This window comes from Musca autumnalis, unplaced genomic scaffold (assembly GCF_047663935.1).
Source record: "Musca autumnalis isolate F117 unplaced genomic scaffold, ASM4766393v1 scaffold_3, whole genome shotgun sequence".
NCBI classification, from domain to species: domain Eukaryota; kingdom Metazoa; phylum Arthropoda; class Insecta; order Diptera; family Muscidae; genus Musca; species Musca autumnalis.
The window spans coordinates 141,670,617-141,688,731 of NW_027411866.1; positions in this window are offsets into that span (position 1 = coordinate 141,670,617).

Consider the following 18,115-nt stretch of genomic DNA (forward strand, 5'->3'; position numbering starts at 1 on the left):
CAGGTTCAAATATGGACTCTATTTGTCCACTCCATCCGGTAAATCCCGCACAAAATTTCGGATAAGTTCACTTTAAGGCCTGCTATCGAATCACTTTGATTTTTGTTGAAGTAATTTGCGTTCGCTGCCTCAATTACCATGGTAAACGTTTTTTCAGGGGCAAACATCCCGAAGGGTGTAAAAATCCCGTATGGCACCATATGTAGTGGCTGGAGATCCACTTTCATAATGGTCAATGTAGATGCATTCCTTTTAGTATCTCCTCCGCAAAACTTTTGATCTCCAATCCTAATGAACATTTTTGTCGGTTCAAATTCCCAAAATTTTTAAAAACCCCTAAATACATACGTTTTTTGGGAAAAAAATTGTTTCAATATATACAGGCTGAGGGTATATCTCTGTCGGCCAAGCCGACTGATACTTTTTTACTTGTTTATATTTTCTTTGTATAACGTGAATATTATACCTTTAACCTACCGCGCCTATATCTTTTGCACGCAACGCCCAAAGTTAGTTACATAAACAGATTTGTAATGACGATTTTTTTCTTAATCTATTACCAAAAACCATTGGTGTACCATCAATTTTCTTTCATTTTTTGAAAAGGGAAAGACAATTTTTGACTAGAGGCGATGGCTTGCCTACCCATTTGTTCAAGCTAGTTAGAATATATCTGGGAGGAAAAACGCGATTGATTGCAAAATGTGCATCCTATGTCCTGTCCACAAGAATGTGTATACGACTATGTGTTCAAACTACAGGGACATGACTCTGCTTCCTATTATATATGTATAACGTATTGTAAGGTAGTGTCTGACCCACAAAACTCAGACGAACTGTTGAAGTTGGCACTTATAATTTGAAGGCAGTCATAACACAACAAACAACATCAGTTGTGAAATAAGGAGAAGAATTTTTAAAGACGAAATCATAAACTGGGTCCAATTTGAAACGAAAAACAACAATTAGAGCGGAAATTTTTATCAGTTCTGCTTGCGCCAATTTTCCGTTGTGAGATATGTTATCGAATTATAATGTTTGCGTCACAACTACTTGGATCTGACTGAAGAAAAAATGTATATGTAATTTTGACTAGATTTATTAATAATAGTATATAGAACATTTTTTCCAAAAGCTGGAGGATTATTTGGAATTATTGGACTATAAATGTTATAGAGAAATTTATATATATATATAATTTTTATCGAGTTTTCCCATATCTGCACTTATTACACAAATCCAAAATATTGTAAATCACATGGAACAGGTTTACAAAAATTTGTTTCTATATTTGCCTCAACGAATTCAAACCTTCTAAGTCGAAAATTAAAATTCTGATTTTTGGAATACGTTTTTAAATTTGTGTGTTAATAAAATATTAAAACCTAGAAACCACCTATATCTCAAAAAGTGAAGGATAACGTATGGAAGACTTAAGCATGTCACCTAAGTATTGTATTTGAAAATTAAATTCGACGACAATGCATGGTTTCAAAATATATTTCAACAGCTTACCTATGTATTGTGACCTCCTCATATAGAGGTGCGAAGGCTACAGTGGACAGAAGCCACAAATTTCTTTAGTCCAATAAAGACCCATAAGGACACACTGAAAATTTTGTTTGCAATAAGTTCAGTCTGCCTAGATTTTCATTGTAATTCCCAAAAGGCCAGAAAAACATGTTTGTTGTTTTTGTTTACTGTAGCAGCATCAACAATCCACAGAGTGGTAAAACTGCAATCAACTCCTTAAATAAAAAAATTATTCCAATAAAATTGTTGGCTTTTCGTAGTTTTGTTAAAGGCGACATAAACTTTCACACATACATATAAATACGAGTTGTTTCAACTGTTCATAGCTATTGAGAAAAGTTTGTTCATAGCTTTTACTAACCACAAGAGGACAAAATATAAAACATTTCACTTGAGGAGAAAAAAAAAAAAACAAAATCAACAAAAAATACAACAGTGGAACATCGTTTCCACGATGGAACCGTTCTCGACAAGAAATTGCATTAGCAAAGATTTTCAGTGATTGTTACACTTCTATTACAAAATAAAAAGTTGAAAATTGCTCTAACTTCTTATAAGAGCAAACGTCAGTACTCATTAAAACTATAGTTCACTGTACTATTGGAAAATAACTTATATTTCTACTTCTGTTGTTGTTTGTTTAATTTGGATGCTGGCTTATACTGGCCCGAAAAAATTGAAACCAAAGGCATTTCTCGTTATATCAATTCTTGTGGGTAATAAGTATGTGAGTGGGCGAACGTACATATGTGTGTGAGTGTGTAATTGGAAAAAAAGGATATGACTTTATTAAATTGCTCTGCATGATGTGGACAAATGAAATAAATACTACAGTCCACCCTATTTTTTCTTTTTTCTTCTTTTTTCATTAAATGTCATAGTTCATTAAATATGCCTTCTAGTTATAAAGCCAGGAATTTAATATTCTCATTGAACATTCTTTGTCGTTACGACTTTCCCTTAGACCATTTATTTCGCATCTACATACCATGAATTTAATTTCGATTGGAATTTTATCCTGCCTAACATACTTCATGAAATTCTTGTTCGACATTTATCACCCAATTTAATTTTTTATTTGTCACAGACATTTACGACATTTGACAGGTTTATTTTCTAATGAAGTGATTGTAAATTTATTCATGACTGACAATGTCCTTTGTGAAATTTCTTTTTATGAGTAAGGAGAATGGATGGAACGCAGAAGAAGAAGAAAGGAAAATTCTTAAGCTCAACAAGTATTTACTCCATGAACTATTTTAATTTCAATATTCATTTCATTGCTGCTGGATATTGTTGGAATATTTGTGGTATGTCCCATTATTGAGAATAGCGTTTTGCTAATGGCAATGAGATGGGTGTCATGGGTGTCCCACATTGTTCATGGATTCAGTTTAAAACTGTTTATGTTTGGCTAAATTAGTACATCATATAGGAGTGTCGTGGTACTAGCGAAGAGAAACATGAGGCATATAGGAATACTCTGCAATCAATAGCAACGAGAAAGGTATCAAGAGAAAAGGAGAGAAGAGAAATGTCTTTTAGGTAGGAAAAAGAGAGTAATAGTGAAACATCAAACTAATGGTTTTGGTACAGGCACATCCTCCGGTAGAGACCAGTAGGGTAATTTGGTAACTGATACAGATAGTGTGCTGAGGATAGGGAAATAACATTTTTCCAAACTGTTGATATCCAATGTGGCTAAAACGGCGAATATATCGCAGATCCAAACCCTGAAGATGGTATTGAATGTATATAGCCTGGCCAAGGTGAGGTAAGGACAGCAGGAGCTGATGGTCTATATAAGGTGTATGCATCAGCTAGTTAACACCATCTGACAGAAGGTACGCGTACCGGACGATTGGATCTGTGGCCCGTCCACATGATGGAATATAAGATTTTGTGCTCAGACTACAGGGGCATAAGTCTACTTCTTATTAGTTACAAAATATTGTAAAGGATATTGTGTGAACGACTAAAGTCTATGGTCAATGAATTAATTGGGCCATACCAATGGGGCAAATCCACAATTGACCAGAAAGCAGCCTTCAACAGCCTAAGATGGAATTAGGTGAGTCGGGTTGGCTGGGCAGTTAAAAAGGTGCTGCGTAGTATGCGGACCGGTGCCGCATGCGGGGCAGTTGTCTTGTGTGCTGCAAATCTAAGCCCATAAAGAGTTGAGGCCGCATGCCAGATCTTAGTTGCGCCAACACGACTCTCGTTTGCCTTGGCAGCTGAGTTCTTCAGCTGCGACGGATGGGGGTGATTTTCGAAGACAACATTCACAAAAAAAGCCTCCTGCCAGATCTTAGTTGCGCCAACACGACTCTCGTTTGCCTTGGCAGCTGTAGTTCCTTAGCTGCGACGGATGGTGGGTGATTTTCGAAGACAACATTCACAAAAAAAAGCCTCAGCGACTGCATCATTGTGAATATCGTTCAAACCTGCTTGATAAGAACGTTGATTTAGGTGTTCTCTTTTGTATCTCTGGACCTCCTTCTCCAGATCACGAAAATCCTCTATAACTTATCTGGGTGGCTCGGATGGTCTTGCCTATATCAAATATTGTATCGACAACAACCTGTTGTGTCGACGCACCGGCAGCATCTTGGTCTCCTCATGCAAATGGTCGTCTGAAGACATGAGGAGACAGCCTGTTGCTGTTCTCAGGGCTGCATTTGGGCAGATTTGCAAGTTATCCCATAGCGTATCACTACGTTAGCAAACAAGGTCGGCAACGTATAGCTTACCACAGAACGACGTATCGCTTTGTATGTGGTTAACAAGGTTGAGGCCCTTGTTTCTGTCTCTCATCTTATAGCAGATAGCTGCAGCATCCGCCGACGACTTATACATGCTATCGAATGTGACCCCAGGATATTGTGGTCTGACATATGGAACCGTCGAACTGCAGTTTCAGCGGGAGCTTCATTCGCGCCATCCATGTGATGAACAGTGTCGCTGTTGACTTAGTGGTGGATATTTTCATATTCCTCGCGTGGAAGAACTAAACAAGATCAATGAAATAGTCGTTTAGCCTATCAATAGTGAGAGCTGACGCCACGAGTGTAAAATCAACCGCGTACGTAATTAACTCAATGCCTTCGGGAGGGTGTGGAATTGCAGAAAGGTAGAACTTAAACAGTTTTGGAGATATCACCCCTCCTTGGTGACCTCCCTGCTTCACTCTACGGGGTTTGGACTTCTTGTCTCTGATTGGCGACCACATAAATAGTTGGTTCGACAAGGCCGGAGGGTTGTGTTCTCGATGTACTCGAACAGCCTAGCATGACTGACCGTATCAAACGCTTTGGGCAGATCCAATGCTGTGGCACGGTTTGTCCTGGTTGAGTCCTCGGCCAATATATGTGGAAATAGCATGCAGTGCTGTTGTGGTACTATGCTGCTCCGCAACTGTATGACACGCTCTGAAGCTGGGGAGGAGTAACGCCACAAGTATCTTTGCTACTGGCGATAGAAGTGGAATCGACCTGTATGATCATCTTTGCTGGTATCATTTCCAGATTTCAGCAGCGGGACCACTCTGCCCATCTTCCAGGCTTCGGTAACTATTAGGGTGGTTAGTGATATTTCGTCTCAGGTAGCATCTGCAACATCACCCATCGTAAATTGTGTTGGTTTCTTCTCGACTGGTAGAGATCGCAAACGACGTAAACCCCATCTATTCGCCCGGTCGCTATGGGGATGCTCGATAAATTGTCAGCAAGAATGGCCCGCGCACCTGTTCGGATCTGTCATATGGTTCGTTAGCGCCTTAACCGTTGTCCACAATTTTCTACAACCGGTTCCAATGTTGCAGCACTTAAGATTCTCTAGACACTTTTTTCGCTTGTGTTCACCAACTAACCTATTGACTTCCACTGTCAGTTCTCTGATTCTGGGGTCATTATGATTTGTGCGGCGAAGCTCATCACGTTCATTTGCTAATCCCGTCACCTCTGCTGAAAAAATTATTTCTTATTTCAGGTATTCGACCAGCAGGAATATGGCGAGCGGCTGCATCAATGATGATGTCACGGAAATTCCTCTCTGCTACCCGAACATCAGAGGGATTGGCAGTTCTTTGAAGCGTTCATTAGTGAATTCCCTGAATCCTTGGCAATTAGCTTTCCCAGGAAGGAGGTTATGAAGTCGGGTGGTTTATTGATGGAGATGAGGATAGGGAGATGGTCCGACCCAAGGTATATGACGGGTTGCCAAGTCACGTCATTCGTCAGACCAGGTGACACGATGGATATGTCAGGTCAAATATGACAGTCTCCTCTAATCCTGGTGGGTAGAAGTGTGCCAAAGGAACTATATGGAACTATCTAGTTCACTTCGCAGTTCCAATGGCCCACATTTTTTCTTTGAACAAACTGCGTATACTTACTTTCACACGTTATATTTGATGATGTTACTCATACATTTTGGAACTAGTACAAGGAACTAGGAACTAGATTACCCCACTCTACTTATGGGTACGTCCTCGTTCACGGTGCAAAACGTGGAGCTATGTATTTGCTCAGCAAGCGCTATGCCTCTCTGGTCATTCCCTAGAATTGAATGCCATAACTCATGATGCACATCTATTGATCGCCGGTATATACACATTCATCAGTTCTATCTCGATTCCACACCTCACCGATATGCGAGATAGGTCTGTACAGGACAGACTGGTGCAATAAGAAGGCAATTCCACCACCCCCATTTCTCATACGATCCACGCGTAGAACGTTGTATCCATCACAACTCCGCTAACTGCAGTTGTTGTTCAGCTTAGCTTCCATTATATTTCTTCGGCTCATAAAATTCACCATCTCACTGATCTTGCCACGAAGACCATCGCAGTTAAACTACAGGAATGTCACATTCTCAGGAACTGGAACAGCAATACGCGGTGTTAAAGGCTGCGGCTGGTATTGCTGTTGGGGAGATTGCGGTGGAGTTTCATAATCTGATGACGAAGACTTGCTGGGAATCACATTGATGCAGCAGGAAGCAACATAATCCATATCGCTGTACTCCCTCAGGGAGGTCAGGTCTGAACAATTCCTGAAATGCACCCATTCATCCGTTGCATCTCAACGACACCGATCTATGGTGGATGAGACGGAGACAAACGGAGCAACACCAATGTCCGGGGTTACTCTTAATCCCGACACGTACCAAAAGAATCGGGAGCAGGCATTCCGTGACATACCGCTCCCAAAATAAAAATAAAGTCGAACATTAATATGAAGTTGCTGAGGTGACAGCCCCTGACCGGTACCGCGGTCAATCCGGTACCACCTGTCTGGGGATTGCGGACCAACTGTGGAAGTTGGCTACGTTGTCAGATAAATCTTATGTGGAGACGTTTTAGACCATGTATACCCCAAAATTTCTAAATTATCTCAGAAAATGTATCTAAAAATGTTTTCAAAATTGTTTGTGAACACTGGGAAAATGAAATGTCAAAAGACAGTTGGTTCGGTCAAAAAATGCAACTTAAATCCTCAAAATACCTAATATCGGGAGGTACCGTTATATAGGGCCATATCAAAGCATTAACCTATGTTGGTAATTTTTGGCGCGACTGCAGGGAACTTCAAATTTAAAATTACTGTAGTTCAATCAAAAAATTTAGCAAAAACCCTAAAAATACCGAAAAGAGGGAGGTACCGTAATATGGGGTCTATACTTAAACGTGGACTTATGTTGACGTTTTATGATGGATAAGTTCTGGGGCCACTGGGAAACTCAAAACTGGACTTGAAAAACTAAAATCCTCAAAATACCAACAATCGGGAATTACCGTTATATAAGTGCTATACCAAATCATGCGCCTATATTACAAATTTTTACTGGGGAAGTGTTGTAATCTCTAGGAACCTCAAATGGCAAATTACAATTAGTTAGGTTCAAATTGTAGCTAAAATCGGACTAACTGTGAACTTTTACAAGTACAATGTCCAAAAAATTTCTAAGAATGGCAATTTCGGGAAGGGTATAAAATGTAAATTTTCTTGGTTCGAGAACTTTACCTTGACAGTGGTATTTGCTGGATTTTTCCGTATTCAAACGACCAGGACCTTTAATTTTCCCATTTAAGATCATTAATAAAGAGGTGGTCCCACAAGTTTATTTGTATCCGATAAACGTGTTTTAAAAAATGTTGTTGCTTTCATAGCCGAGATGTTTGGCCAACACTGCATCATGAGATTTTCTCTTACCGGGCTATACAACTCACGAACTCCAATATTGTATATGCATGCTAAAAATGTCTAGTGCCGAGGTTGCGACACATCTGCCCGTTGTGAGGACATCGTGTCTAAATAGAGTTATAATGAAAACCGCAATAAGATGTGACATAGCGACACGTTTTCTCGTATAAAATTCCATTGCCGATAACTGTACACTGAGGAATTTCAATGGCCATATTGTGGTGCAGTGGGCACAACATGAGTAATGGTTTACCATCAATTCCTGCATATTTCGTTGGAAGATGACAACGTGTACCGTCTCCACTTGATTTTCTTCACTACATAAACAGAAACAACTAAGCCTCAGTTAAGCAAACGAAAAAATGAAAAATCAGGAATATCGATTTTTTCGCTTGTTTCCCACTAACTTAGACAGAGACAAGCTAGAAAAGAAAAAAGAAAACAAATGGTAAACAGAGCGTAAAGTTTGTTTTCAATTTCGCCATTTATTCGGTTTCGTTGGATGTGCAAACAAATCTCAAACTGGCAATAAACTCATAACGTTCGCTATATCTAATCGTGTTGATTTCTTTTTTTTTTTTGAAGAATGTTTTGTTTTTGGCTTTCTATGATTTCTGTCATCGCTCGTTTGTTCGTTTGTTTATTCATTTGGATAGGTTCTCAATTCATTTCTTTGCTATTTTATGACTTTGCCTATATCTCTATCGGTACAAATGTCCTTATCGTTTACTTTTTTTTGAGGTTTGGACACATGTGAATTGGAATTTTATGATTGCAGTGAATGAGAGAAAGCTAACGAAGATATTGTTTGTTAGTTTTGATATGAAACCCGATAGGTGGTGTAATAAGTTGGGAATGACATCAGATGGAAGATATCAAATGACGGTTTTGGGTTTAACATGAGAAAGGATTAATGAAGGTCTTTTTACTTGTGGTGCTATTCTTAATGTGCTAGAAATAAATGAAGTCTTGCGTGAACGGATAATGCAAGATCGATATGTTATATACCGTGAGATAGAGGCATCCTTGGGTAATTCTTCCACCAACTGACGTTTGATATTGCATGAACACATGGCCGCAAAATGGATTTGTATACCCTACACTACTATGTGGGGAGGGTATTATAAGTTGGGTTTGCCCAAAAAGTTTGCAACGCATCGAAATAATGGTCGTAGACCCACACTTATATATAACAAAATGATTGTCCCGACGAGCTGAGTCGATCTGGCTATGTGTGTCCGACCGTCCGTCCGTCTGTCCATCTAAACTTTGTAATCACGATACAGGTCGCATTTTTGATCGGATCGTCACCAAATTTTGTGTGTTGATGAGGGTCCCGGAGGGGAAGAGGTCTATTGATTTTGGTGATGGTCGGAAAATATTTAGGGTCGGAATGGACAACAAACTTATTTGGAAAAAAAGTAAAAGAAGAAAATATCACCTTTGCAACGATGTAACGTAGGTTGTCGTAGCTATTAAAACCACAACAATTTCGCAATAGCCGCTAATAGAACGCAACTTTTCATGTTTGCAATTTTAATAATAATGACGAATATCACAACTTTGGTTGGGGACCTTCCAAAACCAAAGTCTGACTATGAAAGTAGAAAATCCCATCTTTATAATGATGTAAAGCAGGTTGGCGTAGATGGCCAAATAAATTTAACTATATTAATGATTTGTTCAGAGCAAAGGCGCTAAAATATCCCAATTTTAATATTTTGAATTTTACCAGTCAAAAGCTTATGTAAAGGGGTAGTGGTGTAGGGTATCACATAGTCGGCCCGACCCTTGGTCCACTTGTTTATGTTAGATCCAGCAAAATTAGACAATCGCGGTGCTTCTAACTACATTCATAAGATCGTCACAGACGATGAATCTTGGATCTCCGCTTAGGAGCCCGAAACAAAACAGGAATCGGCCGTTTAGGTCTTCGAAAGCGAGCCAAATCCAACGAAATTTGTTCACGTAAGAAGCACTTCGAAGCACTGCAAAACTGACCGTATGGCGACTATACGGCTTGAGAAATGTAGTACGGTTTATTCTGAGTGGTACACTACAATTTGTTTACCTGAAGTCTCCTGAGAAATTCGAAAAACGAACACGAGAAGTCGAATCATTCTGCATCATGACAATGCGAGCTCTCATACATCGATTCAAAACCAGCGCCTGTTTAATCGGACAAAACATGGAATTGATGGGTCATCCGCAGTACAGCCCTGACTGCGGATACAATGACTTCATTGTTTCTAGCATATCAATAAAAACAGGGACGTACGCAGGATTTCATTTCGAGGGGGGGGCCCAACTTGACCAAAAATCATGAAAATTGAAAATTGTGTGTAGGGTTACGTACAGCTTTTTTAAGGTTTTGCTGTTGATTTTATATTAAATATTGACACAAAGTATAAAAATTCAGTAGAGAAAGATCACAATATTTAGGATACAATTTTAACTTTTTACAGAGTAATAAATATATTGAAACCACGTTTGGTATAGTCGCCATATAAAAGTTGCGTCCCGTTTTCAGTATATTGGACCTATATGATTAAAAAATATAGGTCAACGTTATGGTATATCCCAAAATTTTAAAAGTACAGAGAATTGCCATTATTTCTGCTATCGCAAGATTTTCAGTATTTCGAAGCTCTTAATCTAATTTTTAGAATATCAGCTGTAATACGGATTTTGGGATTCCTTTTTCTGAAAGAGCCTCCATGCAGAAAGTGGTTAAAATATATCCACGTTTTAATCCAATCCCTACTTAACTATATTCGCGAGTAGGACGAATTGAGTTATACAGGAGTTATAGGGTATAGGGGTATAGTTCGACCCGAATATAACGCCTCATTTTTTTAATTACATATCGAAATACCCATACGACTTCTATAAATTAATTACCTTTAAAAATAAGAATAACACGAATCTGCGAGCACAGATTGGACTTCTATATCTAGCTATTGTGTCGATAACCTAAGAATAAACCATTCGTTAATGCCATAAAAACGCCAAATTTGATTAATTAAAAACTTTAGAAATTTAAAAACGGACGATACAGACTACTATTCATAGACTCCAAATCCTTCTCAGAGTACGGTTTGAGACTACAAAACTCATGTTTGGACTAAGCCACAGCATGGTCGATCAAATATCTCAGAAACCAATTGGCAAACTCTAGCTAAGTCGTGGCAAAATAATATAAGTCGAAAATTTTCATGATTGTTGTTCCGGCTGCATTCTTTACTTTTGGTATAATGTTAAAGAACGCCTTAACTAACTTTAATTGAAAGGTGCTTACACTTGGGAAGTTTTTGCAGTTTCTGAAACTACAATGTTCATAGATGAGAAAAATCCAAAAACAAGAAAAAAATCGCTGGATGGATTTTTAAATAAATCGCGGTCAAAGTTCACATCTTTAGGTGTCTTTTAGGTTTTCACGGTTTTGCTTGGAAATTGCAAGTCCTATCGCAATGGGACTAAAAAATTTTGTAGCTGTAAAAATTCTCTACAAGATTGGCCTTTACTACTTTTTCTTAAGTTTTACCATTTTTGAGATATAGAAGTTCAAATTGGGACAATGCACTGACTGTATCGCCTCCTTATAAAACAATGTCATGTATGGTGTCCTTAACTAACTTTAGTTGAAAACGGCTTATACCTGGGAAAATAGATGGAGGGATTTTTAAATAAATCGCGGTCAAAGTTCACATTTTTAGGTTCATTTGAGATTTTCAGGATTTTGCTGGAAGCGGCAAGTCCTATCGAAAGGCAACTAAGGAAAATGTTGTAGCAGTGAAAATCCTCTTTAACATTTTCTTTAGTCCCATTTCGATAGGACTTGTCGTTCCCACGCAAAATCGTAAAAACCTAAAATAACCCAAAAATGTGAACTTTGATCGCGATTTATTTGAAAATTCCTCCGTCTTAAGCTGCACTTATGTTTAATTTTGAGAGGGACGTACATGAAGATGTTGGCCACACATATTCTCTTGGAACTTGTTGTACATTTGGAAAAAAAATTTATTTGAAGAACTGGACCGATATAATCAATTTTGGGTTCGATATATTTCTGGAAGAAATACTGCGATGTGCAAAGTTCAGATCGAATCGATTACTACCATTTTAGCGAAATTTTTTCTGTACGAGATCCAAAACTTTGACCAAATTGGTTGATCCGTTCGAAAGTTATTATGCGCTCCAGCCTGCCAGACAACTGAGATACAGACGGACGGGCTGTCCGTCCAAACATATCGCTCATTTGCTCAAAGAGTGGCATAACTCAAAAAACGGGTTTTTTGAGTTAGCAATTTCTATTTTTTCTACGACTTCTATTTTATCTTGTGTCAAATTTTTATGTTGATATCTCTAAAAATCGAGTTGCAGCTTGTTTTCTAGGAGTTTGGCATAAATCAACAAAAAGGTTTTTTGAGGTTTTAAAGCACTAAAACAATTCGAATCATGCTTGATCTTGCACAGAAATTTAGCACGAATATCTGGCAAGATCTGTACAAAGATGATCCCAATAGTTATTTTATTTTTTGTGTATTAACCTTTTTAAGTTGGGAAATCAAATTTTATTCCGCAACTTAAAACGCGTTTTTCTCGAAACTTGATTTTTTGAAATATAAATGAGCGATATGTGCAATTATAGAGAAAAAATGCAAGTGAGTATGCTACATATAGCAGATTTTAGCAGTTTTTGACGAATACAAATTCATTTTTCTTCATAATTTTCTCCTCTTGTTTACCAACAAGTAAAACAAATGTTGGTGAAGGCAGCGAAACAAATTTCTAATTGGCTTTCAATATATAGTCCACGACGAACGCTTCATACATTTTGTCCAATAGAAATTTTTCTTTCACTTCCATTCCCACAATCTTGAATTATTTTGGATTCAGGATAAGTGTAAAGCCTCGAGACCTCAATATAGCTTGAATAAGACATAACAAATATGGAGTATATTCATTGCGGAATTCGTATTTAATAGTGGAAAGATGTGGCATGAAGACGTAATTCAGATTTCATTGGAATTTTCTCCCAAAAGGAGTATACAAACAAAAAATTTGAAAAAAAAACTTACATAACTTGACTGTACATTTTCTGTACAGAAACTTCGTATATATAAGATAGATATATAAGTTTTCATTTGAAATCTCCTAACATAAAAAATGTTTATGACAAAGATAAAATTTAACAATTGGTTACAGTAGATTAATAAATTTTGTTCGACCAAACCATTTCGGGGGGGCCCGGGCCCCCCGTGCCCCCCCCTGCGTACGTCCCTGAATAAAAAGGTGTGTTCAATGAATTTCGTCGTCAGAAGATTCGCGTTTTCATTGTTAGGCGAGATAGTAAACCTGCTTGTTGATCTACAAGGGCGGTTCGGAAACTTCTTTGCCTATCAATGAAAGAGAATAGTTAGTTTTTCAAAAATTTTTTTATTTTTCAATATAATTTCCTGAAACTTCAATACACTTAGTCCAACGCTTTTCTAGCAATTCTATCCCTTGATTAAAATAGTTTTCCTCAAGGTCTTCAAAATAGTGGTTTACAACTGTAAATGCATCTCCATTTGAGGTAAAACGCTTGCCAGCAAGGAATTTTTTTTAGATTTGGGAACAAGTAAATGTCACTGGGAGCTAAATCAGGAGAATAAGGTGGGTGGTCAAGCAACTCGTACTTTAATTCGTTAATTTTAGCCATTGTTAAAACACTCTTGTGCGCTGGTGCGTTGTCTTGATGAAAAACGACGTTTTTCTTGAATTTGTACATTTAATTGATCCAAAAGGTTGCAATAGTACTCTGAATTTTACCCTTTTGTAGATAGTCAATCAATAAAATACCTTTGAAGTCCCAAAAAACAGTTGCCATAACCTTACCAGCCGATTGAATTGTTTTTGCCTTCTTTGGGGCACTTCCTCCGGCTTCAGTCCATTGTTTGGATTGTTTTTTTTTTGTCTCTGGAGTATAGTGGTGGATCCATGCCTCATCAACAGTTATGAAACAACGCTTAAAATCCATTTTATTTCACTGCCGAATAGGGACTTAAAGACCTTGTTCCTACATCTCAGCTTGTCGCAGATAGGCGTGACATGCGTGGACGACATGAACATGATATTCTGCTACAATCGTCCATGAATAACATTCAACTCAGTGTTCACCTCTGCAGCCCATCGAGTCGAGTATCCGTAGAACTAGTAGCGGATGCCTGTATATTCTTCGAGTGGAAAAGTTGATAAGATCAGTTAAATAGGAGATCAGCCATTCACAATTGACATCCGGGAAGATACCTGAAACCAAGATCGTACAATCATCAGTTACAGACGAGGTAGTGTTTAAACAGTTCCGTAGAACTAGTAGCGGATGCCTGTATATTCTTCGAGTGGAAAAGTTGATAAGATCAGTTAAATAGGAGATCAGCCATTCACAATTGACATCCGGGAAGATACCTGAAACCAAGATCGTACAATCATCAGTTACAGACGAGGTAGTGTTTAAACAGTTAAACAATTCAGTATGCACGGCTTGGACTTCTTATTCATGAATTCAATGTACGACGTTCGACCACAAATATAATTGATAATCCAATGTTTCAAATTTGGCCGGAGGGTTGTCTGCTCGATGTCCTCAGATAGCGTAAAAAGCTTGATAGTATCAAAGGCTTTTCATAAGTCGAACGCCACCATAACTGTTCTATCGTACGGCTTTCTATGGCTAGCAGCGCTCTTGTCGTGCTGCGCTGACGCAGAACCCATTTCTGACGCTCGGCACATCCAGCTGTTTCAGCAGTACCATGGAGATTCCATCATGGTCCAACGCTTTGGATGATTTAACGTTCCTGATGACATTCGCAACATCATTCATTGTAAATTGTAGTGGTTCATCCTCAACAGGAAGAAGATGTCTCAGTCAGCATAACGTGGAGTTCGAGAGTGACTTTACCCTTACCCACAATTTTGTGGGAAGTTTGGTCTCACTTCGGGTATTCGACCAGCTGATATACATATGACGGGCGGCTGCAGCAGTGATGATGTCTCGGGACGTCCTTTTTGCTATTTCCTTCCTTCCATGGAGATTCCATCAGGACCCAAGCCTTTGATTGATTTTGCGCTCCTGATGGCATTTGCAATATCATCCATTGTAATTTGTGGTGGTTTCTCTTCGGCAGGAAGGGATCTAATGCGACGCAGTACTCCTCTCATCACCCAGTCACTCCAGGGGTGCACTACAAACGATGGCAATTAAAATAAAATAGCAGTCAGCGTAACGCCGCCAAACGTAACTGAGGTCCTATCTTTCTTCTTTCTAGGGTTCGAGAGTGACTTAACCCTTGTCCACAATTCACTTATTCCGGCTCCAATGTTGCAACTCTTCAGATGATTTAGCCACTAGCTCCGCTTATGTTCATAATATCCAGTGTCAGCTCCCTGACTCTGTGGTCACTGGGGTTGGCACGACAAAGCTCATAACGCCCATTTGCTACTCCCGTCGCCTCTGCTGGAAAGTTTGGTCTTACATGGGGTATGAAGTGCGGTTGCAGCAGTGATGATGTCGTGAAACGTTCTTTCTTCTAACCGAACATCAGCAGGGTTTAGCAGATCTCTGAATGATTAGAATAGGTTTAAGGATGCGCCGCCATTCAAAAGTATGTTTCTCAGTTAGTCCAGTCTTTAAGCGGTGATTAGCGAACTCTCTGTAACTAGGTCGATGAGATGTATACGTTAAGCAACTTTATTTCGACAGTTCCCCACCTGATTGCTACCTCCATACATCCCATGTACAGTTCATTAGAGCCAGGCTCAAGCGAGATAGGTGTGTATTGCGCAGACTGGTGCAATAGTAAAGCTAATCCCCACATACACTTCTGGTGCGATCCTTCATCAGTACGCTCTAAGCTGAAGTTGTTGTCTACTGCGAATATTTCGCGGTGTTGCATGAAGTTTCGGAAAAGCAAACTTATAATACCCTTTCCACATTGTGGTTGGTGTAGGGTATAAATACGATGTGTGTAAAAATTAAAACAAATTCCCACCTCAACAGTTCTAAAAATAGAAAAAACATACATATGTTTTTTAGCCTATTTTTCTACTTCCAGTGGCCGTAAAATAACTAGTTATTCTAGTGGACGTAGAATAACAAGTCATTGCGACATGCCCTTGTTAAAAAATGGGCTAGTAGGGGGTTTTGTAAGTACTTACGACTACCAATAAGTATTAGAAACCCATTATTTAGTAAGGATTTTTTCCTGGCAACCTTTAAATGGTTCACGTTATATATCTTCTTCACCTATTTTTTTCTTTCAGTCACATCCACTTTTTTAATGCTTTGGCTTCATTCAAAACTGTTGGTATACAAACATAAAAAACTTTTAACTTCACTTATCACACTCTCTATTTGGGTCTGTATATTCATTTACGATTTTTTATTCATGCAATAACCTCAACAATGTTCGTTAACGAAGAGTTTATGTTCCATGGTATCATTGCACCCACTGGATTAATAGTGAGCACGTTTAAAGATGCGTTTTTTTTTCTTTTCCACATGGCAGTAAAATCAGTAGTGAGATTGAAATCTTAAATTGGTTTTCCTATTGGAACTATAACAGCATGTGATTAAAATAGAAAAAAAAGAAGTACACGTTTTCCATTAACATAGAGTGAAATATTGCAGATCCATAAATTATTCAACAGGTATTCATCGGTATGCTGGATGGATATAACAATGATAATTTAGAATTGATTTAAGGATATATGGCAGAAAAATCTTTAAAATGTCACACTTTAATAATAAAAAAGTTATTTGTATTGGCAGCACATGGAATTGGTGGTACTTCTAGTCATATCTGAAGGATTCGATTATCTACAGCCGCCTGTAAAGTAAACTTATTTTATATCTTATACAAAATTTAACTATCACACAGTGGGAAAAATACCGATTTAGCGTGCAGAAAATAAAAAAAAATGACTTGAAAGAAACTATAAAACGTTAGTACAGTATTGACAGTACTTAACGGTACATTTAAAATAAATATTTTTTGCAATGTTAACGATAACTTGTTTTAGCTGTAAAATTGCGATAGACGTATGCGTTCTCCGAATATATTATTGTTAAATCTTTTATATTTTTTATATACCGTAATGGTATTTAATCAAACGAAATAGTTTTATAACCCCTAAGTTATGTTAATGTAGATGTTTCGGGCTAAATAATAGTAATAGTAGTAGTAATAGTAAATTTTGTGTAATGTCTTCGATTAAAATATGGGTTTAGTATGGAAATCAATTGTTTCTTTAATTTGTTATGTATCTTGTCTAGAATAACGTCTTAAATTTGTACCTGCGACTTCTTGCGACTTTCAGTTTTATAATTTTTTTTAGAAAATATACCAATTCGGGAAAGAAGCTTTTTTTAATTTTTTTTCAAATAAAGCTACGATTATGGGAAAATGTTGATATATAAGATCAGATATCGCTTGGAATTGATCACAGGATAATAGGTACAATTAAAAATTGCGTCCTTCTGTCCCCACGAAATTAATGCAGTTATGAGTCTCCAAAGAAACTGTTAAATACAAGTTTTTATTTCTAAAAATTGCAGAATGCGGTGGTCTTTAACTCTAATTATACCCTCCACCATAAATTATATACATGCAAATCAGATTTCAGCCATTTAAAAAATACTGAAAATCGGGCGTTGTCGTTCTATAGAGGCGTTGTCGTTCTATAGAATATATTAAAAAGTGGACCTGTACCGACAATTCCCTTTCGGATCATTTTATACCACCAACGAAGGCTAAATGCCAAATTTTAGCCAACATCGGGAGGTATACCATAAAATATATAAAAAATAGAAATTGACCAAATATATCAATAAATGAAGTAAAAATATCAATCTAAAGATATTCTTATCATAATTATGGATATACATACAATACAACATCGATTTTTATTTTCTTCACGCTAGATCTGCATTTTTTCCACTGTGCGTCATGGTGTAAGCCCAATATAAGCCCGATATAAGCACGTGATACGATATGACCCATTTTCAAAAACAAACATCTTAGGGTTAATAGCAAATGCAGTACCAAATAACAACTCCAGGAAGTTTTTGCGGTTTCTGAAACTACAATGTTCATAGAAAAGACAAGTCAAAAAACAAAAAAATCGCCGGAGCGCCTTTTAAATAAATCGCGATTCAAATTGACATTTTTAAGGGGGGTTTAGCTTATCACGATTTTGCTTGAAAACTGCAAGCCCCATCGAAATGGGACTAACGAGAATGTTGTTGCTATGAAAATTCTCTACAATATTGACTTTTATGATATCTTCGTAGTTTTTACTGTTATTGAGATATCGAAGTTCAAATTAGGACAATG